The sequence below is a fragment of the Oncorhynchus mykiss genome, chromosome 3 (assembly GCF_057628025.1).
Source record: "Oncorhynchus mykiss isolate SJ-2025 chromosome 3, ASM5762802v1, whole genome shotgun sequence".
NCBI lineage: Eukaryota > Metazoa > Chordata > Actinopteri > Salmoniformes > Salmonidae > Oncorhynchus > Oncorhynchus mykiss.
This window is the reverse complement of record NC_143024.1, coordinates 89811958-89835533: the sequence shown is the minus strand read 5'-3', so window position 1 is coordinate 89835533 and position 23576 is coordinate 89811958. Positions and strand designations below refer to the sequence as shown.

Here is a 23576-nt window from a genome sequence, read left to right as displayed (position 1 = left end):
ACTCGATAGAGTCAAACCACTGAGGGGACAGTGGACTCGATAGAGTCAAACCACTGAGGGGACAGTGGACTCGATAGAGTCAAACCACTGAGGGGGACAGTGGACTCGATAGAGTCAAACCACTGAGGGGACAGTGGACTCGATAGAGTCAAACCACTGAGGGGACAGTGGACTCGATAGAGTCAAACCACTGAGGGGGACATTGGACTCGATAGAGTCAAACCACTGAGGGGGACATTGGACTCAATAGAGTCAAGAAGGGAGGGGGACAGTGGTGAAGCCGTTGCTGGATCTAAGCAAAACAGTTTGGTGGACGCTGAGTTTAGTGTCACTTGCCAGGTTCTGAACACTGAAATCGCCACTCTTGCTCCAATGATGGCAAATGGACCCCATTTGATATCCTGCAACAATTCTCTGGGCCTCTCTCCGCAATGCCGACCGTGCTGTCATAGGCTGTAGGCCGCATCTCACTGTAGTAGGCTGTAGGCTGCATCTCACTGTTGTAGGCTGTAGGCCGCAGGCTGCATCTCACTGTAGTAGGCTGTAGGCTGCATCTCACTACAGTAGGCTGTAGGCTGCATCTCACTGATGTAGGCTGTAGGCTGCATCTCACTGTGGTAGGCTGTAGGCTGCAGGCTGCATCTCACTGTAGTAGGCTGTAGGCTGCATCTCACTGTAGTAGGCTGTAGGCTGCATCTCACTGTTGTAGGCTGTAGGCCGCAGGCTGCATCTCACTGTAGTAGGCTGTAGGCTGCATCTCACTACAGTAGGCTGTAGGCTGCATCTCACTGATGTAGGCTGTAGGCTGCATCTCACTGATGTAGGCTGTAGGCTGCATCTCACTGTGGTAGGCTGTAGGCTGCAGGCTGCATCTCACTGTAGTAGGCTGTAGGCTGCATCTCACTGCAGTAGGCTGTAGGCTGCATCTCACTGTAGTAGGCTATAGGCTGCATACTGCATCTCACTGTAGTATGCAGTAGGCTGTAGGCTGCATCTCACTGCAGTAGGCTGTAGGCCGCATCTCACTGTATTAGGCTGTAGGCTGCATCTCACTGCAGTAGGCTGTAGGTTGTAGGCAGCATCTCACTGTAGTAGGCTGTAGGCTGCATCTCACTGCAGTAGGCTGTAGGCTGCAGGCTACATCTCACTGTAGTAGGCTGTATCTCACTGTAGTAGGCTGTGTCTCACTGTATTAGGCTGTAGGCTGCAGGCTGCATCTCACTGTAGTAGGCTGTATCTCACTGTAGTAGGCTGTATCTCACTGTAGTAGGCTGTAGGCTGCAGGCTGCATCTCACTGTAGTAGGCTGTATCTCACTGTAGTAGGCTGTAGGCTGCAGGCTACATCTCACTGTAGTAGGCTGTATCTCACTGTAGTAGGCTGTAGGCTGTAGGCTGCATCTCACTGCTGTAGGCTGCATCTCACTGTAGTAGGCTGTATCTCACTGTAGTAGGCTGTAGGCTGCAGGCTACATCTCACTGTAGTAGGCTGTATCTCACTGTAGTAGGCTGTAGGCTGTAGGCTACATCTCACTGCTGTAGGCTGCATCTCACTGTAGTAGGCTGTAGGCTGTAGGCTACATCTCACTGCTGTAGGCTGCATCTCACTGTAGTAATTCAATATTACTTTTTGAATACAGCAGATAACCTAAACTTGACGCTCTCATACAAACCAATGTAACAGTATTTATTCAACCTTAAAATGAGTAACGCATCCATGGCCACATTTTGAAGTTAGTCTACTGAAACTATAAATGTCTTCTTATGTCATTATAGAAAACGAGCATGTTCTAGAAGAACATTCAAAGGTCGTAGGTCACTGGAGATCTTTTATAATTGTTATGATAATCTGTGCAGAATCTCAAACAGCATTGATTACTTGCACTGTGTACTTTTTAATGTAAAGCGCAACTGTAATCCTGATCATTTGGTTCTGCTATTAGATGAAGGGCATTTTCATCTAGAAGAATCCATGAGCACCAACATTGAGACGTTTCATATCAGCATGTCAAATTGAAAGCTAGGAGTCTATATTTTTAAGAAAGTAAAGGAGTTCGATAAAGTTTTCATTTCTGGTCAGATGGAGAAAGCCCACTGAGGCACAGACGTCAATTCAACAACTATTCCACGTTGGTTCAATGTAATTTCCTTGACATGATATGGAAACAACATTGATTCAACCAGGGTGTGCCCAGTGGGAGGGGTCTTAGACAACATCTAAGTACATCTAAGTACAGTACTGTACAATAGATTACAGTATAGTACAGTAGCGCACACTAGAGCTGTGGTTCCCAACCAGGGGTACTAGGACCTGTCCATAGGGGATACCTAGTCTATCCATAGGGGGTACTTGAGAAGACTCATGAGACCATAGGCCTACTGGTAAAATGCACATGAGGGGGTACTTCAGGGGTACTCCGGGAAGAGCAACATTTAGTTGGTGGTAGAGTAACCGAAAAAATTGGGAACCACTGCACTAGAGTAGAATACAGTATAACTTTAATCTACTGTACTGCACTCTAATGTACTGAACATATCTACTGTACTGTACTCTACTGTACTGAACATATCTACTGTACTGTACTCTACTGTACTGAACATATCTACTGTACTGTACTCTACTGTACTGAACATATCTACTGTACTGTACTCTACTGTACTGAACATATCTACTCTACTGGACTCTACTGTACTGCACTCTAATGTACTGAACATATCTACTGTACTGTACTCTAATGTACTGAACATATCTACTGTACTCTACTGTACTGAACATATCTACTGTACTGTACTCTACTGTACTGAACATATCTACTCTACTGGACTCTACTGTACTGCACTCTAATGTACTGAACATATCTACTGTACTGTACTCTAATGTACTGAACATATCTACTGTACTGTACTCTACTGTACTGAACATATCTACTGTACTGGACTCTACTGTACTGAACATATCTACTGTACTGTACTCTACTGTACTGTACTCTAATGTACTGGGCTCTACTGTACTGAACATATCTACTCTACTGGACTCTACTGTACTGCACTCTAATGTACTGAACATATCTACTCTACTGGACTCTACTGTACTGAACATATCTACTGTACTGTACTCTACTGTACTGAACATATCTACTGTACTGGACTCTACTGTACTGAACATATCTACTGTACTGGACTCTACTGTACTGAACATATCTACTGTACTGTACTCTACTGTACTGAACATATCTACTCTACTGGACTCTACTGTACTGCACTCTAATGTACTGAACATATCTACTGTACTGTACTCTAATGTTCTGAACATATCTACTGTACTGTACTCTACTGTACTGAACATATCTACTGTACTGGACTCTACTGTACTGAACATATCTACTGTACTGTACTCTACTGTACTGTACTCTAATGTACTGGGCTCTACTGTACTGAACATATCTACTCTACTGGACTCTACTGTACTGCACTCTAATGTACTGAACATATCTACTCTACTGGACTCTACTCTACTGAACATATCTACTGTACTGAACATATCTACTCTACTATACATATCTACTGTACTGAACATATCTACTCTACTGGACTCTACTGTACTGCACTCTAATGTACTGAACATATCTACTCTACTGGACTCTACTCTACTGAACATATCTACTCTACTGGACTCTACTGTACTGAACATATCTACTCTACTGGACTCTACTCTACTGAACATATCTACTCTACTGAACATATCTACTGTACTGAACATATCTACTCTACTGGACTCTACTGTACTGAACATATCTACTCTACTGGACTCTACTGTACTGAACATATCTACTGTACTCTACTGAACATATCTACTGTACTGAACATATCTACTGTACTCTACTGAACATATCTACTCTACTGAACATATCTACTGTACTGAACATATCTACTCTACTGGACTCTACTGTACTGAACATATCTACTCTACTGGACTCTACTGTACTGCACTCTAATGTACTGAACATATCTACTGTACTGTACTCTAATGTACTGAACATATCTACTGTACTCTACTGTACTGAACATATCTACTGTACTGTACTCTACTGTACTGAACATATCTACTCTACTGGACTCTACTGTACTGCACTCTAATGTACTGAACATATCTACTGTACTGTACTCTAATGTACTGAACATATCTACTGTACTGTACTCTACTGTACTGAACATATCTACTGTACTGGACTCTACTGTACTGAACATATCTACTGTACTGTACTCTACTGTACTGTACTCTAATGTACTGGGCTCTACTGTACTGAACATATCTACTCTACTGGACTCTACTGTACTGCACTCTAATGTACTGAACATATCTACTCTACTGGACTCTACTGTACTGAACATATCTACTGTACTGTACTCTACTGTACTGAACATATCTACTGTACTGGACTCTACTGTACTGAACATATCTACTGTACTGGACTCTACTGTACTGAACATATCTACTGTACTGTACTCTACTGTACTGAACATATCTACTCTACTGGACTCTACTGTACTGCACTCTAATGTACTGAACATATCTACTGTACTGTACTCTAATGTTCTGAACATATCTACTGTACTGTACTCTACTGTACTGAACATATCTACTGTACTGGACTCTACTGTACTGAACATATCTACTGTACTGTACTCTACTGTACTGTACTCTAATGTACTGGGCTCTACTGTACTGAACATATCTACTCTACTGGACTCTACTGTACTGCACTCTAATGTACTGAACATATCTACTCTACTGGACTCTACTCTACTGAACATATCTACTGTACTGAACATATCTACTCTACTATACATATCTACTGTACTGAACATATCTACTCTACTGGACTCTACTGTACTGCACTCTAATGTACTGAACATATCTACTCTACTGGACTCTACTCTACTGAACATATCTACTCTACTGGACTCTACTGTACTGAACATATCTACTCTACTGGACTCTACTCTACTGAACATATCTACTCTACTGAACATATCTACTGTACTGAACATATCTACTCTACTGGACTCTACTGTACTGAACATATCTACTCTACTGGACTCTACTGTACTGAACATATCTACTGTACTCTACTGAACATATCTACTGTACTGAACATATCTACTGTACTCTACTGAACATATCTACTCTACTGAACATATCTACTGTACTGAACATATCTACTCTACTGGACTCTACTGTACTGAACATATCTACTGTACTCTACTGAACATATCTACTGTACTGAACATATCTACTGTACTCTACTGAACATATCTACTCTACTGAACATATCTACTGTACTGAACATATCTACTCTACTGGACTCTACTGTACTGAACATATCTACTGTACTCTACTGAACATATCTACTGTACTGAACATATCTACTCTACTGGACTCTACTGTACTGAACATATCTACTGTACTGAACATATCTACTGTACTGAACATATCTACTGTACTCTACTGAACATATCTACTGTACTGAACATATCTACTGTACTCTACTGAACATATCTACTGTACTCTACTGAACATATCTACTGTACTGAACATATCTACTGTACTGAACATATCTACTGTACTGAACATATCTACTGTACTCTACTGAACATATCTACTCTACTGAACATATCTACTGTACTGAACATATCTACTGTACTCTACTGAACATATCTACTGTACTGAACATATCTACTGTACTCTACTGAACATATCTACTGTACTCTACTGAACATATCTACTGTACTCTACTGAACATATCTACTGTACTGAACATATCTACTGTACTCTACTGAACATATCTACTGTACTGAACATATCTACTGTACTGAACATATCTACTGTACTCTACTGAACATATCTACTCTACTGAACATATCTACTGTACTGAACATATCTACTGTACTCTACTGAACATATCTACTGTACTGAACATATCTACTGTACTCTACTGAACATATCTACTGTACTCTACTGAACATATCTACTGTACTCTACTGAACATATCTACTGTACTGAACATATCTACTGTACTCTACTGAACATATCTACTGTACTGAACATATCTACTGTACTGAACATATCTACTGTACTCTACTGAACATATCTACTGTACTGAACATATCTACTGTACTGAACATATCTACTCTACTGAACATATCTACTGTACTGAACATATCTACTGTACTGAACATATCTACTGTACTCTACTGAACATATCTACTCTACTGAACATATCTACTGTACTGAACATATCTACTGTACTGAACATATCTACTGTACTCTACTGAACATATCTACTGTACTGAACATATCTACTGTACTCTACTGAACATATCTACTCTACTGAACATATCTACTGTACTCTACTGAACATATCTACTGTACTGAACATATCTACTGTACTGAACATATCTACTGTACTGAACATATCTACTGTACTGAACATATCTACTGTACTGAACATATCTACTCTACTGAACATATCTACTGTACTCTACTGAACATATCTACTGTACTGAACATATCTACTCTACTGAACATATCTACTGTACTCTACTGAACTGTGATATCCAATCTTGTGAAACATAGACATCTACGATTGTTTCAGATTTGGCCCAGTCCGGACCAACCAAATGAGGTCTTGTTTCGTGGCGGAGTTCATTACAATAAGAGCTAGTGTGTAGAATAATACCCAAATATGGCAAAAGAAGGATATTCCATATTTCTACCTTTGTGTACCTATTCAGGATACACCACCATGAAGAGAATGATACTCATATCCATAATTCTACATTTCTGTATAGTACAGATCAGGGACCTGCGATTATATATCCGTTACCATAATTCCATTACCGGATGTAAATACACTTCATTTACTGTGGTTCAATAATCAAAATAAATGTTTTCAAACTCAAGGTGTTGTGTCATAGATGACACCCCGTTCTTTCTGTAGACATCTTTTGAATCTTACTTCTGAGCAGATATTTATGAACAGAGTTCAAGGAGAACGTGGTCGCATAAAATATTTAGGGAGTTTTAACCATAATTCCGTTACCAAACTTGGCAAAATTTGCAATTGTATCAACTGTGTTTTTGTGAAATGTTCTGTGTAAATTGTTCAAAGTAGTCCTTGTGCATTGAGTTGTATGTTGTTAAACTTTGAAATGTAATGTTTTTTGTTTGGTATACATTTTAAAGTGAAAAATATGAGTCAAAAGTGTAATTCTGTTACCCTGAAATTACCCTGAAGCACAGTGATAACACGTGTAACTTAACTAGGCCAGTCAGTTAAAAACAAATTCTTATTTTATAATGACAGCCTACACCGGCCAAATCCAGACGACGCTGGGCCAATTACGCGCCACCCTATGGGACTCCCAACCATTGCCGGTTGTGATACAGCCTGGATTCGAACCAGGGTGTCTGTAGTGACAGCTCTTGCACTGAGATGAAGCGCCTTAGACCGCAGTGCCACTCGGCAGCACAAAAGTTGTTCACATTAAGTTGTTGTATAAATACAACATATCTGACATTTGTATTCCCATTTGAACTTGTTTGTGCTTTCAGATGGTTGAAAGTTTTATAACACATTTAGACGACAACGAAACCAAAAATCTGACATTGTTTTTGCATTGGAATTTGGTTGTGCTTTTAGACGGTTGAAAACCTCGTGATAACACATTGGGAATTCAACAAACCTCTGTCTGACTAAAGAATAAAGGTTGAAATATCATTGATCGACATCTCTACCACATATTACCCAACATTTTCATGTTGAACCGCAGCGGGTTTTTAGTGAATTATTCAATACAATTATTAAATTATTCAGAGTGAGCTCCAGTGATGATAGTTGGATCAATCCCATCTTACCAAGAGCGGACAGCAGGCTTTTATCCTTCAGGGATATACTGTTTCATAACATCTTCAATTCATATAGCCTAATCTTGTATAGATTCTATCTCATAACATCTCCTCAAGGATTTTTCTCCCATGGATCTGGCTTGGTAAGTACTAGCTATTCAACATGTAGGCATAATAAGGAATACACTGGCTTCCTGAGCCCTTGAGTGTTTTAATCTATACAGAGGTATAAATAAATAAACTCTGGTTATTTACACCGACACTAAAGGTTACTTTACCTCACTGTGCCTGGGGCTGCTGTCGAAGGAAATACCGTGGGCTGAAAAACATATCCAACATGTGGACTTATAATTGTTCCCACCGCTCCTCTTACGTGTGTTTTGTTCTATCTATCTCTCTTGTCTTCCATAACTTCCATAACTGCCTAACTGAGCACTCTCCCATAAGAACAGTTCATTCATTGGAAAGTGTTCTTTCTCCAGCCTGCAGGTATGTGGTGCGGAGCATCCGGGCTGCAGTGAGAGAAGCCCACCGCAGCATGCCAAGGATGAGCTGGGCTGGGGCAAGAGGAGGCCTGGAGGTCCTGAAAGAGGCCTGCAGTTCCTGGAGGAGGTCTGCAGTTCCTGGAGGAGGCCTGGAGAAGACCTGGAGGAGGACAGGAGGAGGCCTGGAGGAGGACAGGAGGAGACCTGGAGGAGGACAGGAGGAAGCCTGGAGGAGGACAGGAGACCTGGAGGAGGACAGGAGGAGACCTGGACGAGGACAGGAGGAGGCCTGGAGGCCTGGAGAAGACCTGGAGGAGGCCTGGAGGAGGACAGGAGAAGACCTGGAGGAGACCTGGAGGAGGACAGGAGGAGGCTGGAGGAGTGTGTGTGCGTGTGTATGTATGTGTGTGTGTGTGTGTGTGTGTGTGTGTGTGTGTGTGTGTGTGTGTGTGTGTGTGTGTGTGTGTGTGTGTGTGTGTGTGTGTGTGTGTGTGTGTGTGTGTGTGTGTGTGTGTGTGTGTGTGTGTGTGTGTGTGTGTGTGTGTGCGTGCGTGCAGGGTTATGAGAACATTTGTTTTCAAATGTTCTTTTAATTGCGTTTGTTTGTCTAAGAAAATCCCCCCCCCCCTCCAAAAAAATTATAACCCGTTTATAACCTCTGTATAATGTTGGCCTTCTGGTGTTTTCCCTTCTTTCTGTGCAGCGTGTAAGGAGGAGGATATGCAGAAGAACAAACCAAGCCTGAAGGTAGCGGAGTATGGCTCTGGTGGATGATGTTATAGAGATGGCTGGATAGAGAACAGGAGAGAGTGTGGCTCTGGTGGATGATGTTAGAGAGATGGCTGGATGGAGAACAGGAGAGAGTGTTGGTCTGGTGGATGATGTTATAGAGATGGCTGGATGGAGAACAGGAGAGAGTGTTGGTCTGGTGGATGATGTTATAGAGATGGCTGGATAGAGAACAGGAGAGAGTGTTGGTCTGGTGGATGATGTTAGAGAGATGGCTGGATGTAGAACAGGAGAGAGTGTGGCTCTGGTGGATGATGTTAGAGAGATGGCTGGATAGAGAACAGGAGAGAGTGTGGCTCTGGTGGATGATGTTAGAGAGATGGCTAGATAGAGAACAGGAGAGAGTGTTGGTCTGGTGGATGATGTTAGAGAGATGGCTGGATAGAGAACAGGAGAGAGTGTTGGTCTGGTGGATGATGTTAGAGAGATGGCTGGATGGAGAACAGGAGAGAGTGTTGGTCTGGTGGATGATGTTATAGAGATGGCTGGATAGAGAACAGGAGAGAGTGTTGGTCTGGTGGATGATGTTATAGAGATGGCTGGATGGAGAACAGGAGAGAGTGTTGGTCTGGTGGATGATGTTATAGAGATGGCTGGATGGAGAACAGGAGAGAGTGTTGGTCTGGTGGATGATGTTAGAGAGATGGCTGGATGGAGAACAGGAGAGAGTGTTTGTCTGGTGGATGATGTTATAGAGATGGCTGGATGGAGAACAGGAGAGAGTGTTGGTCTGGTGGATGATGTTAGAGAGATGGCTGGATAGAGAACAGGAGAGAGTGTTGGTCTGGTGGATGATGTTAGAGAGATGGCTGGATGGAGAACAGGAGAGAGTGTTGGTCTGGTGGATGATGTTAGAGAGATGGCTGGATGGATAACAGGAGAGAGTGTTGGTCTGGTGGATGATGTTATAGAGATGGCTGGATGGAGAACAGGAGAGAGTGTTGGTCTGGTGGATGATGTTAGAGAGATGGCTGGATGGAGAACAGGAGAGAGTGTTGGTCTGGTGGATGATAGAGAGATGGCTGGATGGAGAACAGGAGAGAGTGTTGGTCTGGTGGATGATGTTATAGAGATGGCTGGATGGAGAACAGGAGAGAGTGTTGGTCTGGTGGATGATGTTAGAGAGATGGCTGGATGGAGAACAGGAGAGAGTGTTGGTCTGGTGGATGATGTTAGAGAGATGGCTGGATAGAGAACAGGAGAGAGTGTTGGTCTGGTGGATGATGTTATAGAGATGGCTGGATAGAGAACAGGAGAGAGTGTTGGTCTGGTGGATGATGTTAGAGAGATGGCTGGATAGAGAACAGGAGAGAGTGTTGGTCTGGTGGATGATGTTAGAGAGATGGCTGGATAGAGAACAGGAGAGAGTGTTGGTCTGGTGGATGATGTTAGAGAGATGGCTGGATAGAGAACAGGAGAGAGTGTTGGTCTGGTGGATGATGTTATAGAGATGGCTGGATGGAGAACAGGAGAGAGTGTTGGTCTGGTGGATGATGTTAGAGAGATGGCTGGATAGAGAACAGGAGAGTGTTGGTCTGGTGGATGATGTTATAGAGATGGCTGAATAGAGAACAGGAGAGAGTGTGGCTCTGGTGGATGATGTTAGAGAGATGGCTGGATAGAGAACAGGAGAGAGTGTTGGTCTGGCGGATGATGTTATAGAGATGGCTGGATAGAGAACAGGAGAGAGTGTTGGTCTGGCGGATGGTGTTAGAGAGATGGCTGGATAGAGAACAGGAGAGAGTGTTGGTCTGGCGGATGGTGTTAGAGAGATGGCTGGATAGAGAACAGGAGAGAGTGTTGGTCTGGCGGATGATGTTAGAGAGATGGCCGGATAGAGAACAGGAGAAAAGGTCACGCTCCAGTCGCTCCTCAGGTTTTCGCCTGCTATATCAGTTCTGTGATACTCACAGACAATATTTTGACAGTTTTGGAAACTTTAGAGTGTTTTCTATCTTCATCTGCCAATTATATGCATATTCTAGCTTCTGGGCCTGAGAAATAGGCAGTTTACTTTGGGAACATTTTTCATCCAAACATCAAAATACTGCCCCCTAGCCTAAAGAGGTTATTAACTTTGCTGAAGATACACGCAGTTGACAGTGAGAGGACGTTTATGTCAGAATGTGAATTCTCAATTTAAACAATTCAATAATAATTTGGTGGCTGCTTATGTTGGCCTATTTCACACATGTCCAAGTGTGTATTAATACACATGTGAACTGGAAATATGTTTATTGCATGTCCCAACCTGAAACACCCTCGGAGATTCAGGGGTCACAGGGTCACAGCGATCCTGGAGCAATAAGGGTTAAGTGCCTTGCTCATGGGCGCATCAGCAAATGTTTCATTGGTTTTAGGATTCGAACCAGCAACCTTTTTTGATTATTGGCCCAACGCTCTAATCGCTAGGCTACCTGCTACCCTATATTCACTCTTCTCCCCAGAGTGTCTTCCATACTTTTAATCATAGAGCAGCACGCAGCACAGCGTAGCGCAGAGTTTATATAATACATGAGGCTTTTTGTTTGATTGAAATGTTTTGAACTTTCAAAGATTCATCCTCTCTCACTCTCTCTCACTATCTCACTATCTCTCTCACTCTCTCATTATCTCTCTCACTCTCTCTCTCTCACTACCTCTCTCACTATCTCACTATCTCGCTCACGCTCTCTCACTATCTCTTTCACTATCTCTCACTATCTCACTATCTCTCTCGCTATCTCTCTCGTTATCTCTCTCGCTATCTCTCTCGCTATCTCTCTCGCTATCTCTCTCACTATCTCACTATCTCTCTCACTATCTCTCTCACTATCTCACTATTTCTCTCACTATCTCTCTCACTATCTCACTATCTCTCTCACTCTCTCTCTCACTATCTCGCTCACGCTCTCTCACTATCTCTTTCACTATCTCTCACTATCTCTCTCTCTCTATCTCCCCCTAATCCTCTCATCCTCTGCTATTTCCCCTAATCGCCTCATCCTCCTCTATTTCCCCCTTTTCCCCTTATCTTCTTCTATCTCCTCATCCTCCCTCATCTATCTTCCTCTGATCCTCCCTCATCCTCCCTCATCCTCCTCTCCCTCCCCCTCATCCTCCCTCATCCTCCTCTCCCTCCCCCTCATCCTCCTCTATCTCTCCCTGAGATTCCCTCATCCTCCATCATCCTCCTCTACCTCCCCGATCCTCCCTCATCCACCTCATGGAGGTGGAGAGGTTGAGAGGGGAGCAGATGTGCAGGAAGGTGGGGGTTGAGAGGGGAGCAGATGTGCAGGAAGGTGGAGTTGAGTGGTTGAGAGGGGAGCAGACGTGTAGGAAGGTGGGGGTTGAGAGGGGAGTAGATGTGCAGGAAGGGGGAGTTGAGTGGTTGAGAGGGGAGCAGACGTGGGGGTTGAGAGGGGAGCAGATGTGCAGGAAGGTGGAGTTGGGTGGTTGAGAGGGGAGCAGATGTGCAGGAAGGTGGGGGGTTGAGAGGGGAGCAGACGTGCAGGAAGGTGGGGTTGAGAGGGGAGCAGACGTGCAGGAAGGTGGAGTTGAGTGGTTGAGAGGGGAGCAGACGTGGGGGTTGAGAGGGGAGCAGATGTGCAGGAAGGTGGGGGGTTGAGAGGGGAGCAGACGTGCAGGAAGGTGGGGTTGAGAGGGGAGCAGACGTGCAGGAAGGTGGAGTTGAGAGGTTGAGAGGGGAGCAGACGTGTAGGAAGGTGGGGTTGAGAGGTTGAGAGGGGAGCAGATGTGCAAGAAGGTGGGGGTTGAGAGGGGAGCAGACATGCAGGAAGGTGGAGTTGAGAGGGGAGCAGATGTGTAGGAAGGTGGAGTTGAGTGGTTGAGAGGGGAGCAGACGTGCAAGAAGGTGGGGTTGAGAGGGGAGCAGAAGTGCAAGAAGGTGGGGTTGAGAGGGGAGCAGACGTGCAGGAAGGTGGAGTTGAGAGGGTAGCAGATGTGCAGGAAGGTGGAGTTGAGTGTGGATGGAGATGTAGCAAAGTGTATGTATTTACATGAGAAGGGATATGAAGAAGGGAAATGTGAGTGTGTGTGTGTACAATATGTTTGTGTGTTCTCATGTTATCCTGGATGCTGTCTAAGTAGATCAGACAGAGGAGATATTTAACCCCTCCACTCCTTTGACAATCTCTTCTCCTGCTGCAGGTCTGGAAATGTGAAGAGATTGGGCAGGAACGAACAGACTGCAAATATGCCCTGTCGGTCCTACCCGTAAACAGCCATAGGCACTGACAATAAGGGAATGAATCCATCTCATCTAAACTGTACCAATACAATCACCCTGCGTGTCACATGGACACACACACACACACACACACACACTTCAGATCCTTGCCAATACCCGCTGGATCAGACAGGTGAGTCCTGGTACCTCTGGGTGATATTGTCTCAGAAGAACAAGCTGTGCGATAACTATCCTGTTAGGGCAACAAGCACGTCTCTGCATCGTTCCATCTTTTGGTGCTCCCATAAAACTCTTTCTCTTTCCCCTCCCTCTCCTTCTCGCCTCTCCTCTCTCTTCACCCTCCCTCTCCTTCTCGCCTCTCCTCTCTCTCCACCCTCCCTCTCCTTCTCGCCTCTCCTCTCCTCTCTCTCCCCTCCCTCTCCCTCTCCTTCTCGCCTCTCCTCTCCTCTCTCTCCCCCTCTCCTTCTCTCCTCTCTCTCCCCCCTCCCTCTCCTTCTCGCCTCTCCTCTCTCTTCACCCTCCCTCTCCTTCTCTCCTCTCCTCTCCCCCCCTCTCCTTCTCTCCTCTCCTCTCTCTCCCCCCTCCCTCTCCTTCTCGCCTCTCCTCTCTCTTCACCCTCCCTCTCCTTCTCTCCTCTCCGCTCTCTCCCCCTCCTTCTCACCTCTCCTCTCTCTCCCCCCCTCTCCTTCTCTCCTCTCCTCTCTCCCCCCTCCCTCTCCTTCTCTCCTCTCCTCTCTCTACCCCCTCCCTCTCCTTCTCGCCTCTCCTCTCCTCCCTCTCCACCCTCCCCCTCCCTCTCCTTATCTCCTCTCCTCTCTCTCCCCCCTCCCTCTCCTTCTCTCCTCTCCTCTCTCTACCCCCTCCCTCTCCTTCTCTCCTCTCCTCTCTCTCCACCCTCCCCCTCCCTCTCCTTATCTCCTCTCCTCTCTCTCCCCCCTCCCTCTCCTTCTCTCCTCTCCTCTCTCTCCCCCCTCCCTCTCCTTCTCTCCTCTCCTCTCTCTCCCCCCTCCCTCTCCTTCTCACCTCTCCTCTCTCTCCCCCCTCCATCTCCTCTCTCTCCCCCCTCCCTCTCCTTCTCGCCTCTCCTCTGCTCTCTCTCCCCCCTCCCTCTCCTTCTCGCCTCTCCTCTCCCCCTCCTTCTCTCCTCTCCTCTCTCTCCCCCCTCCCTCTCCTTCTCGCCTCTCCTCTCTCTTCACCCTCCCTCTCCTTCTCTCCTCTCCTCTCTTCCCCCTCCCTCCTCTCCTTTCTCCCCCCTCTCCTTCTCTTCTCTTCTCTCCTCTCCTCTCTCTTCCCCCTCCCTCCTCTCCTCTCTCTCCCCTCCCTCCTCTCCTCTCACCCCCCTCTCCTTCTCTCCTCTCCTTCTCTCCCCGCTCTCCTTTTCTCCTCTCCTCTCTCTTCCCCTCCCTCCTCTCCTCTCTCTCCCCCTTCCTTCTCTCCTCTCCTCTCTCTTCCCCCCTTCTCCTTCTTTCCTCTCCTTCTCTTCTCTCCTCTACTCTCTTCCTCAACCTTTCCCTGTCATACTCTCTTTTCATCATTCCCTCTGCTCCAAGACCACTCTCTCTCAATTTCAATTTAAGGGCTTTATTGGCACAGGAAACATGTGTTAACATTGCCAAAGCAAGTGAAATCGATAATAAACAAAAGTGAAATAAACAATAAAAAATGAACAGTAAACATTACACTAACAAAAGTTCCAAAATAATGAAGACAAATGTCATATTATGTCTATATACAGTGTTGTAATGATGTGCAAATAGTTAAATTACAAAAGAGAAAATAAATATAGGTTGTATTTACAATAGTGTTAGTTATTCACTGGTTGACCTTTTCTCGTGGCAGCAGCTCACCAATCATGCTGCTGTGATTTCACACTGTGGTATTTCACCTAGTAGATATGGGACTTTATCAAAATTGGATTTGTTTTCAAATTATTTGTGGATCTGTGTAATCTGAGGAAAATAAATGTCTCTAATATGGTCATACATTGGGCAAGAGGTTAGGAAGTGCAGCTCAGTTTCCACCTCATTTTGTGGGCAGTGAGCACATATCCTGTCTTCTCCTGAGAGCCAGGTCTGCATTTGGCTGCCTTTCTCAATAGCAAGGCTGTGCTCACTGAGTCTGTACATAGTCAAAGCTTTCCTTCATTTTGGGTCAGTTGCGTCTTCCTCTCTGGGACAGTCCTTCCTTTGGCTTGGTCGTCACTAGTTACCACTGCCACAAAGTAATAAATCCCACCTATTTCAACAGGCCAGGTCTGCCTTCGGCTGCCTTTCTCAATAGCAAGGCTGTGCTAACTGAGTGTCACATATATTCCCTTTCTGGCGCTCGAGGTCGCCAGTCTGCTTATTTTAACGCACACCTGTCACCATCGTTACGCACACCTGTCACCATCGTTACGCGCACCTATCACCATCGTTACGCGCACCTGTCACCATCGTTACGCGCACCTGTCACCATCGTTACGCGCACCTGTCACCATCGTTACGCGCACCTGTCACCATCGTTACGCGCACCAGCGCCTCATCAGACTCACCTGTACCTTCCCTATAACTGCCACTCCCATTGGTTCTTTCCCCAGGTGTAATTGTTTCTGTTCCTGTGTTCCATGACTGTATGCTACTCTTCTAGAAAAGTTAGCAAATTCATTAAAAATGAAAATGCAGAAATATCTCATTTGAATAAGTATAAGTATTTCTTCTTTTCACACTGTAATTTATGTAAGTATGGTGGAGTAACAACAATGTTGTTGACTCATTCTCCGTTTTCTCCCTATGACAGCCAATTCAATTCTGTAACTGTTTTAAAGTCACCATAGGCCTCCTGGTGAAAATCCCTGAGCGGGTTTCCTGCCAAAGGACGTCTTTATCTTGTCTGTATCTTTGTAGTGACTGGATGTATTGATACGCCATTAATATCTTCACCAAGCTCAACGGGATATTCAATGTCTGCTTCTTCTTTTTTCTTCCATCTAACAGTTGGTGACCTTCTTTGTGGTTGTATCTGCTTTTGAAAAGTTACTGCTCAACTGAGATACATTACAGATAATTGTATGTGTGGGGTACAAAGATGAGGCAGTCATTAAAAAAACACTCCTGTTAAACACTATAGTGTTATTACGTGACTTGTTAAACAAACCTTTACTCCTGAACTTATTTAGACTTGCCATAACCAAAGGAATAGAACACTAATTGACCGAAGACATTTCAGCTTTTTCATTTTTAATACATTTGTAAATATTTTTATAAAAACATAATTACACTTTGACATCATGGGCTGTATGTATGTGTGTGTGTGTGTGTGTGTGTGTGTGTGTGTGTGTGTGTGTGTGTGTGTGTGTGTGTGTGTGTGTGTGTGTGTGTGTGTGTGTGTGTGTGTGTGTGTGTATGTGTGTGTGTGTGTGTGTGTGTGTGTGTGTGTGTGTGTGTGTGTGTGTGTGTGTGTGTGTGTGTGTGTGTGTGTGTGTGTGTGTGTGTGTGTGTGTGTGTGTATGTAGGCCAGTTACTAAAAATATACATTTAATCCATTTTAAATGAGTGAATACTTTCTGGAGGTGCTGTGTGGTAAACAAGACCTTTTAAAAAGAATGACGTGTACTGACTACTGCTTTCTTCAGCAGATTCCAAATGGGTCGTTTATACCGGTCTTAACTGGGTCATTTATACTGGGTTGTTTATACTGGTCTTATACTGTGTCATTTATACTGGTCTTAACTGGGTCATTTATACTGGGTCGTTTATACCGGTCTTAACTGGGTCATTTATACTGGGTCGTTTATACTGGTCTTAACTGGGTCGTTTATTCTGGTCTTAACTGGGTCGTTTATACTGGTCTTAACTGGGTCGTTTATACTGGTCTTAGCTGGGTTGTTTATACTGGTCTTAACAGGGTCATTTATACTGGTCTTAACTGGGTCGTTTATACTGTTCTTAACTGGGTCGTTTTATACTGGTCTTAACTGGGTTGTTTATACTGGGTCGTTTATACTGGTCTTAACTGGGTCGTTTATACTGGTCTTAACTGGGTCGTTTATACTGGTCTTAACTGGGTTGTTTATACTGGTCTTAACTGGGTCGTTTATACTGGGTTGTTTATACTGGTCTTAACTGTATCATTTATACTGGTCTTAACTGGGTGGTTTATACTGGGTCGTTTATACTGGTCTTAACTGGGTGGTTTATACTGCGTCGTTTATACTGGTCTTAACTGGGTCGTTTATGCTTGTCTTAACTGGGTTGTTTATACTGGGTCGTTTATACTGGTCTTAACTGGGTCGTTTATACTGGTCTTAACTGGGTTGTTTATACTGGTCTTAACTGGGTCGTTTATACTGGGTCGTTTATACTGGTCTTAACTGTATCATTTATACTGGTCTTAACTGGGTTGTTTATACTGGGTCATTTATACTGGTCTTAACTGGGTCGTTTATACTGGTCTTAACTGGGTTGTTTATACTGGGTCGTTTATACTGGTCTTAACTGGGTTGTTTATACTGGTCTTAACTGGGTCATTTATACTGGTCTTAACTGAGTCATTTATACGGCAGGGTAGCCTAGTGGTTAGAGCGTTGGACTAGTAACCGGAAGGTTGCAAGTTTGAATCCCCGAGCTGACAAGGTACTGTGTCATTTATACTGGTCTTAACTGGGTAATTTATACTGGGTCGTTTATACCGGTCTTAACTGGGTCATTTATACTGGGTCGTTTATACTGGTCTTAACTGGGTCGTTTATTCTGGTCGTTTATACTGGTCTTAACTGGGTCGTTTATACTGGTCTTAGCTGGGTTGTTTATACTGGTCTTAACAGGGTCATTTATACTGGTCTTAACTGGGTCGTTTATACTGTTCTTAACTGGGTCGTTTTATACTGGTCTGTTGTTCTGCCCCTGAACAGGCAGTTAACCCACTGTTCCTAGGCAATCATTGAAAATAAGAATTTGTTCTTAACTGACTTGCCTAGTTAAATAAAATAAAATACTGGTCTTAACTGGGTTGTTTATACTGGTCTTATCCTGAAAGTTGAGACCCAGCAGTCAGAGTTTGAAGCAAAAACAGGCTCCCAGGTACACACACACACACACACACTTTTTTCAATGATTCACTTTTGTCTGTGTCAATAACTAAATGGCATAATAGTTCACTGAATGAACTGCATTAAGTAGTCAGATGAAACAGAATAATTATAGAAGAGAGAAGCCTGCTCTGTAAAGGAAACTATTTTGCCCACTGAAGTAGATGAAAGCTTGCTCTGATCTCTGATGTACTGTATAGTGTCTTTGCTTCTGGTCTGGGGGGGGGGTGAGCAAAATCAATGTGAATTGGACAAGGTATAGTTAGTTATAATGTGCAACACATTGAAATGTCAGAGGACATTGAGTGTCTGATGGGACGATTATATACTGTCACTGTCACCCATTTTAAACAAGAAAGCACTTTGACATTTACCTTGACACGAAGCCGCATCACTTGGAGATCTTACACTTGGAGATGGTTGCTATGCAGAAAATTCGCAATTCTGATCTTTTGGACAGTTACTGGCAAAAAAAAGCTGATCTGATTGGTCAAAAAAATAAATAAAATGAAATTATTTTGAAAAAAATCTTAATTGGACTGCTTGTGTAAACACAGCTCAATCAAGGTTCTATTCCATCTGTGTGGCGGAAGTTCAGCATTCCAACGTGATTGAAATTTAAAGGCAATGTACATTCACAGTAAACGCTCTCCAACTACCGTTAGTCAACTATCTAGCAAACAGTTTCGGATACGAGGTTGCTGTCTCTTTTCTAAAAAACATAAACAACCAAACATAGTAATCAATAAATCAATAATCAATAACCAAACATAGTAATCAATAATCAATAACCAAACATAGTAATCAATAACTCAATAATCAATAACCAAAAATGGTAATCAATAAATCAATAACTGGGAACCATATGCCGATAATACGGGACATGTTTTTTTTTTGTTAAACCACAAAGCTGATAGTAGTAGATATCCGTCTAGTGGTGTGGGGGCTGTGCTTTGGCAAAGTGGGTGGCGTTATATCCTGCCTGATTGGCCCTGTCCAGGGGTATCGTCAGACGGTGCCACAGTGTCTCCCGACCCCTCCTGTCTCAGCCTCCAGTATTTATGCTGCAATAGTTTATGTGTCGGGGGGCTAGGGTCAGTCTGTTATATCTGGAGTATTTCTCATGTCATATCAGGTGTCCTGTGTGAATTTAAGTATGCTCTCTCTAATTCTCTATCTCCCTCTCTCTCTCTCGGAGGAGGACCTGAGCCCTAGGACCATGCCTCAGGACTATCTGGCCTGATGGCTCCTTGCTGTCCCCAGTCCACCAGGTCATGCTGCTGCTCCAGTTTCTACTGTTCTTCCTGCAGCTATGGAACCTTGACCTGTTCACCGGACGTGCTACCTGTCCCAGACCTGCTGTTTTGGACTCTCTCAACCGCACCTGCTGTCTCTAACTCTGAATGATCAGCTATGAAAAATGTACTCCTGAGGTGCTGACCTGTTGCACCCTCTATAACCACTGTGATTATTATTATCTGACCCTGCTGGTCATCTATGAACGTTTGAATTTCTTGTTAACATGTTCTGTTATAATCTCCACCCAGGCCAGCCAGAAGAGGACTGGCCACCCCTCAGAGCCTGGTTCCTCTCTAGGTTTCTTCCTAGGACATCGGCTGATGTAAAAAGAGCTTTATAAATACATTTGATTGAAATTTGATTGATAGTATTTCCACTGAAACGTCAAACATGCTAATTGCTAACCCGGTGAGCTAACATTTTTAACGACACCAATAATCACAAAACACATTGATGGCTTTTATCACAAGATATCATCGTGTTAAACACGGTTGAATATGCCGAGGATACGGGGTGCTTCGCTAGAGGAAAACAGGCATTGTGAAATAATACAACAAACCGTACAACAGTTCAATTTATACACAACACTCTAGAGAGGTGAAAACACCTCTGTTATTAAGAATCATTTGTTTTATACAAAGTATCTTTTATGTGTTTGGGAGGAAATAGAAGGGAGTACCATTCATTGCTCTTCATGAAGCTCTGATACTATATGCACTATTGAAAATGTATATTGTGGTAAATAAAACAGGGCTTCTTCGAACATCCTCTGTACCTCAGAGAAGATGTTATTTAGTATCACTGAACTCTTATAAGAGACACTCTAGGCTGGAAGGCAGAGAGGAGGGGAACAGGAGGAGGAGGAGAAGGAGAAGAGGAGGAGGAGGAGGAGGAGGGGTAGAGGAGGAGAAGAGGAGGAGGAGGAGGAGGGGTAGAGGAGGAGAAGAGGATGACAAGAGGAGGAGTAGGGGAAGAGGATGACAAGAGGAGGATGAAGAGAGGAGGAGAAGGAGATGAGGAGGAGGAGAGGAGGATGAAGAGAGGAGGAGAAGGAGATGAGGAGGAGGGGGAGAGGATGTTTTTAAACATGAGACCCCGGCAATCACTCCGCTCACCCTTCTGGAGGAAAAATGAGAAGAGGGAAAATGGAGGAGAAAGAGAAAGAGGGTCTGAATCCAGAGACAGGTGTGTGTCTCACTTCTTCACGACAGCAAGTGGCAGGTCTCCCCTTCACAAATAAAAAACACATGCACACACTTACAGTCACACACACACACACACACACACACACACACACACAAAGGCTAACACACCGTTTACCCAATCAATGTCAGGCTTAGTTGAGCAGCTTCATTTCCCACTGTGTGATAGAGTGTTGCAGCCTTTCGTTTAATATTCCATCCATCCCTCCATCTCTCTGCGAGTCCCTTCCATGGGAAGTGTTCGTGGTTGGCCCACCCCACAGCTGGTAGTCTCGGTAATTAAACACACAGCTCTTCAATGAGTCACTCTGGTTCACAGTAATTAAACACGAGAGATTAACAACAGGAATCCATCAAGTGTTAATAAACTGGGAAAAAGCTGTTTTGAATTAAGGTCTGTTTATGATGTGCGCACACACATACACACACACACACACACACAGAGACAGCTGTTTCCTGTGCATGCACACGCACACACACTCACACAAACTCCGCTACACCTGCTCTTCAGTCTTGTTTGGGTCCAGGTGTGTAACCGGGGCCACCTGTGTGGGTTTGCAGCAGCCTGCACAGACGTATTTGAGGAAACAGAGGTAGGCGCTCCCGGACACAATGACAGTGATGATGATGATGATGGTGGCGCCGAAGGCTGGGGACACGGTGTCCTCCAGGACAGACTTCAGACCCCCCACGTTGACCCCAGCCCCGCTGCCTTCCGCTGGGGTCATACTTGGTCGGCTGGTGGTGTGACCTGGAAGAACAAGAGGGCTGGAGGTCAGTGATGTCTACTCTGGGCAAAAACACCAACTGTACTCCCCCCCCCCCCCCCTCCAATCAACAAGGCTGTAGTCGGTGCCAGGTTGTGTCTTGTAGGCTGGAATAAGTGTACTGGAACTAGAATAGAAGCATGTCGTGTTCCTTTGTATGTTTACTGTCTAAGAGCCAACACAGCTTCATAAGCACAAATGCATCATAGCTAAAAATGTTGCAGTATGTCTCGGTTGGATGTGGTGACTGCTCCGAGTTTTGGGAAATGAACAAACTCTCTGTCAGGTATGAACAGGGTGGTGTTTTTATTTTTGAAATGCTGTGACTACATGCAGCATTTTGCCTGGAGTTTTATCTTTCCCTTGGAGCTGGAGATTCACCGTGTTCAGGTGGCAGGAGATGTCAGTTAAACAGCCAGCTTTAATATCCACTGTGGATCTTCCAGTTCTGGCTCCTCTCTCCCCTGGCTTGCAACCAGTTCACGGATTTGAGTGAGGAGAGAGAGAACGTTTTCCAAAACTCAAAGCCACGAGACAAACATCTCACCTCATTGAAAAATATCAAGTCGCCGTATTCTGTCTGGTATTCCTCCAGCAACTCGCAGAATTGTCTGTGATTCAGTGCCCTCGCAATAATAATGTTCACCACACGTAAGACATGCTGCATCATGTTCTGTAAGTCAACGGCTTTGAGTTTAGCCACGCTTCCTGATGAATGACACAATGAAACATAACAAATCCAGGAATAACCTCTCATCAGGCCTATTTAATTTGTTATTTATCTAGGCAAGTCAGTTAAGAACAAATTCTTATTTTCAATGACAGCCTAGGAACAGTGTGTTGCAACTGCCTTGTTCAGGGGCAGAACGACAGATTTTTACCTCGTCAGCTCGGGAATTCGATCCAGCAACCTTTCCAGTTATTAGTCCAATGCTCTAACCACTAGGCTACCTGCCACCTATCAGTCCTTTCTCCTTCCCTCGTATGTTTGGGGTTGATGTCAGTGCACACAGGTTCCAGATTTGACCAGTCAATATTATTATCAGCAAAAAATTTAACAAGGTTTCTCATAATATCCTCTCCTCGTGTTTGTCCCTGAAGAGGAAGTAAACATAAAAGTTCCTCTCTGAACGACTCGTTTTCAGGGAAGCGGACCCAAACACATAATTGGGCAATGTCAGTTACATCAGTGCTTTGGTCAAGCGCAATACTAAAACACGGCACCACGGATATGTCAGTAATCAGTTGCTAATGATGTCCTCGCCGATGTCTTCTATGCGTCTTGTTATGGTCGAGTCTGAGAGTTGCGGTCCCTTAATTGGCTTTAAAATAGCTTCCTTGTATGTGAAATCAGCATATAATATTTTGGCCATAAAAACATTATTTGACCATCTCTGCATCTGTGAAGGACTTGTTGTTTCTCGCGAGTATCCAAGCAATCTCATACAGTATATCACAAAAGTGAGTACACCCCTCACATTTTTGTAAATATTTGAGTATATCTTTTCATGTGACAACACTGAAGAAATGATACTTTGCTACAATGTGAAGTAGTGAGTGTACAGCTTGTATAACAGTGTAAATTTGCTGTCCCCTCAAAATAACTCAACACACAGTCATTAATGTCTAAACCGCTGGCAACAAAAGTAAGTACACCCCTAAGTGAAAATGTCCAAATTGGGCCCAAAGTGTCAATATTTTGTGTGGCCACCATCATTTTCCAGCACTGCCTTAACCCTCTTAGGCTTCATAGGTTGCCACTGGACAAGCCTTTTAAAACAGTGTGAAACTATGACTGAATCTCTCATGGGTTCCTCATGCACCAACTCAGTGATGACTGTCGGCACCTATAATGAACAGAGGTGGGTCC

General features: G+C 44.1%; 1 long non-coding RNA gene across 1 annotated transcript; it reads right to left on the bottom strand.

Moving 5' to 3' along the window:
* Window positions 1-20186: 20186 nt before the first annotated feature.
* LOC149984717 (uncharacterized) lies at window positions 20187-22820 on the bottom strand. Its single transcript, XR_016494990.1, has 2 exons — window positions 22588-22820; window positions 20187-21690 (listed from the first exon to the last, which is right to left on the bottom strand). It is a non-coding gene; the product is annotated as an uncharacterized LOC149984717 (long non-coding RNA).
* Window positions 22821-23576: the final 756 nt, after the last annotated feature.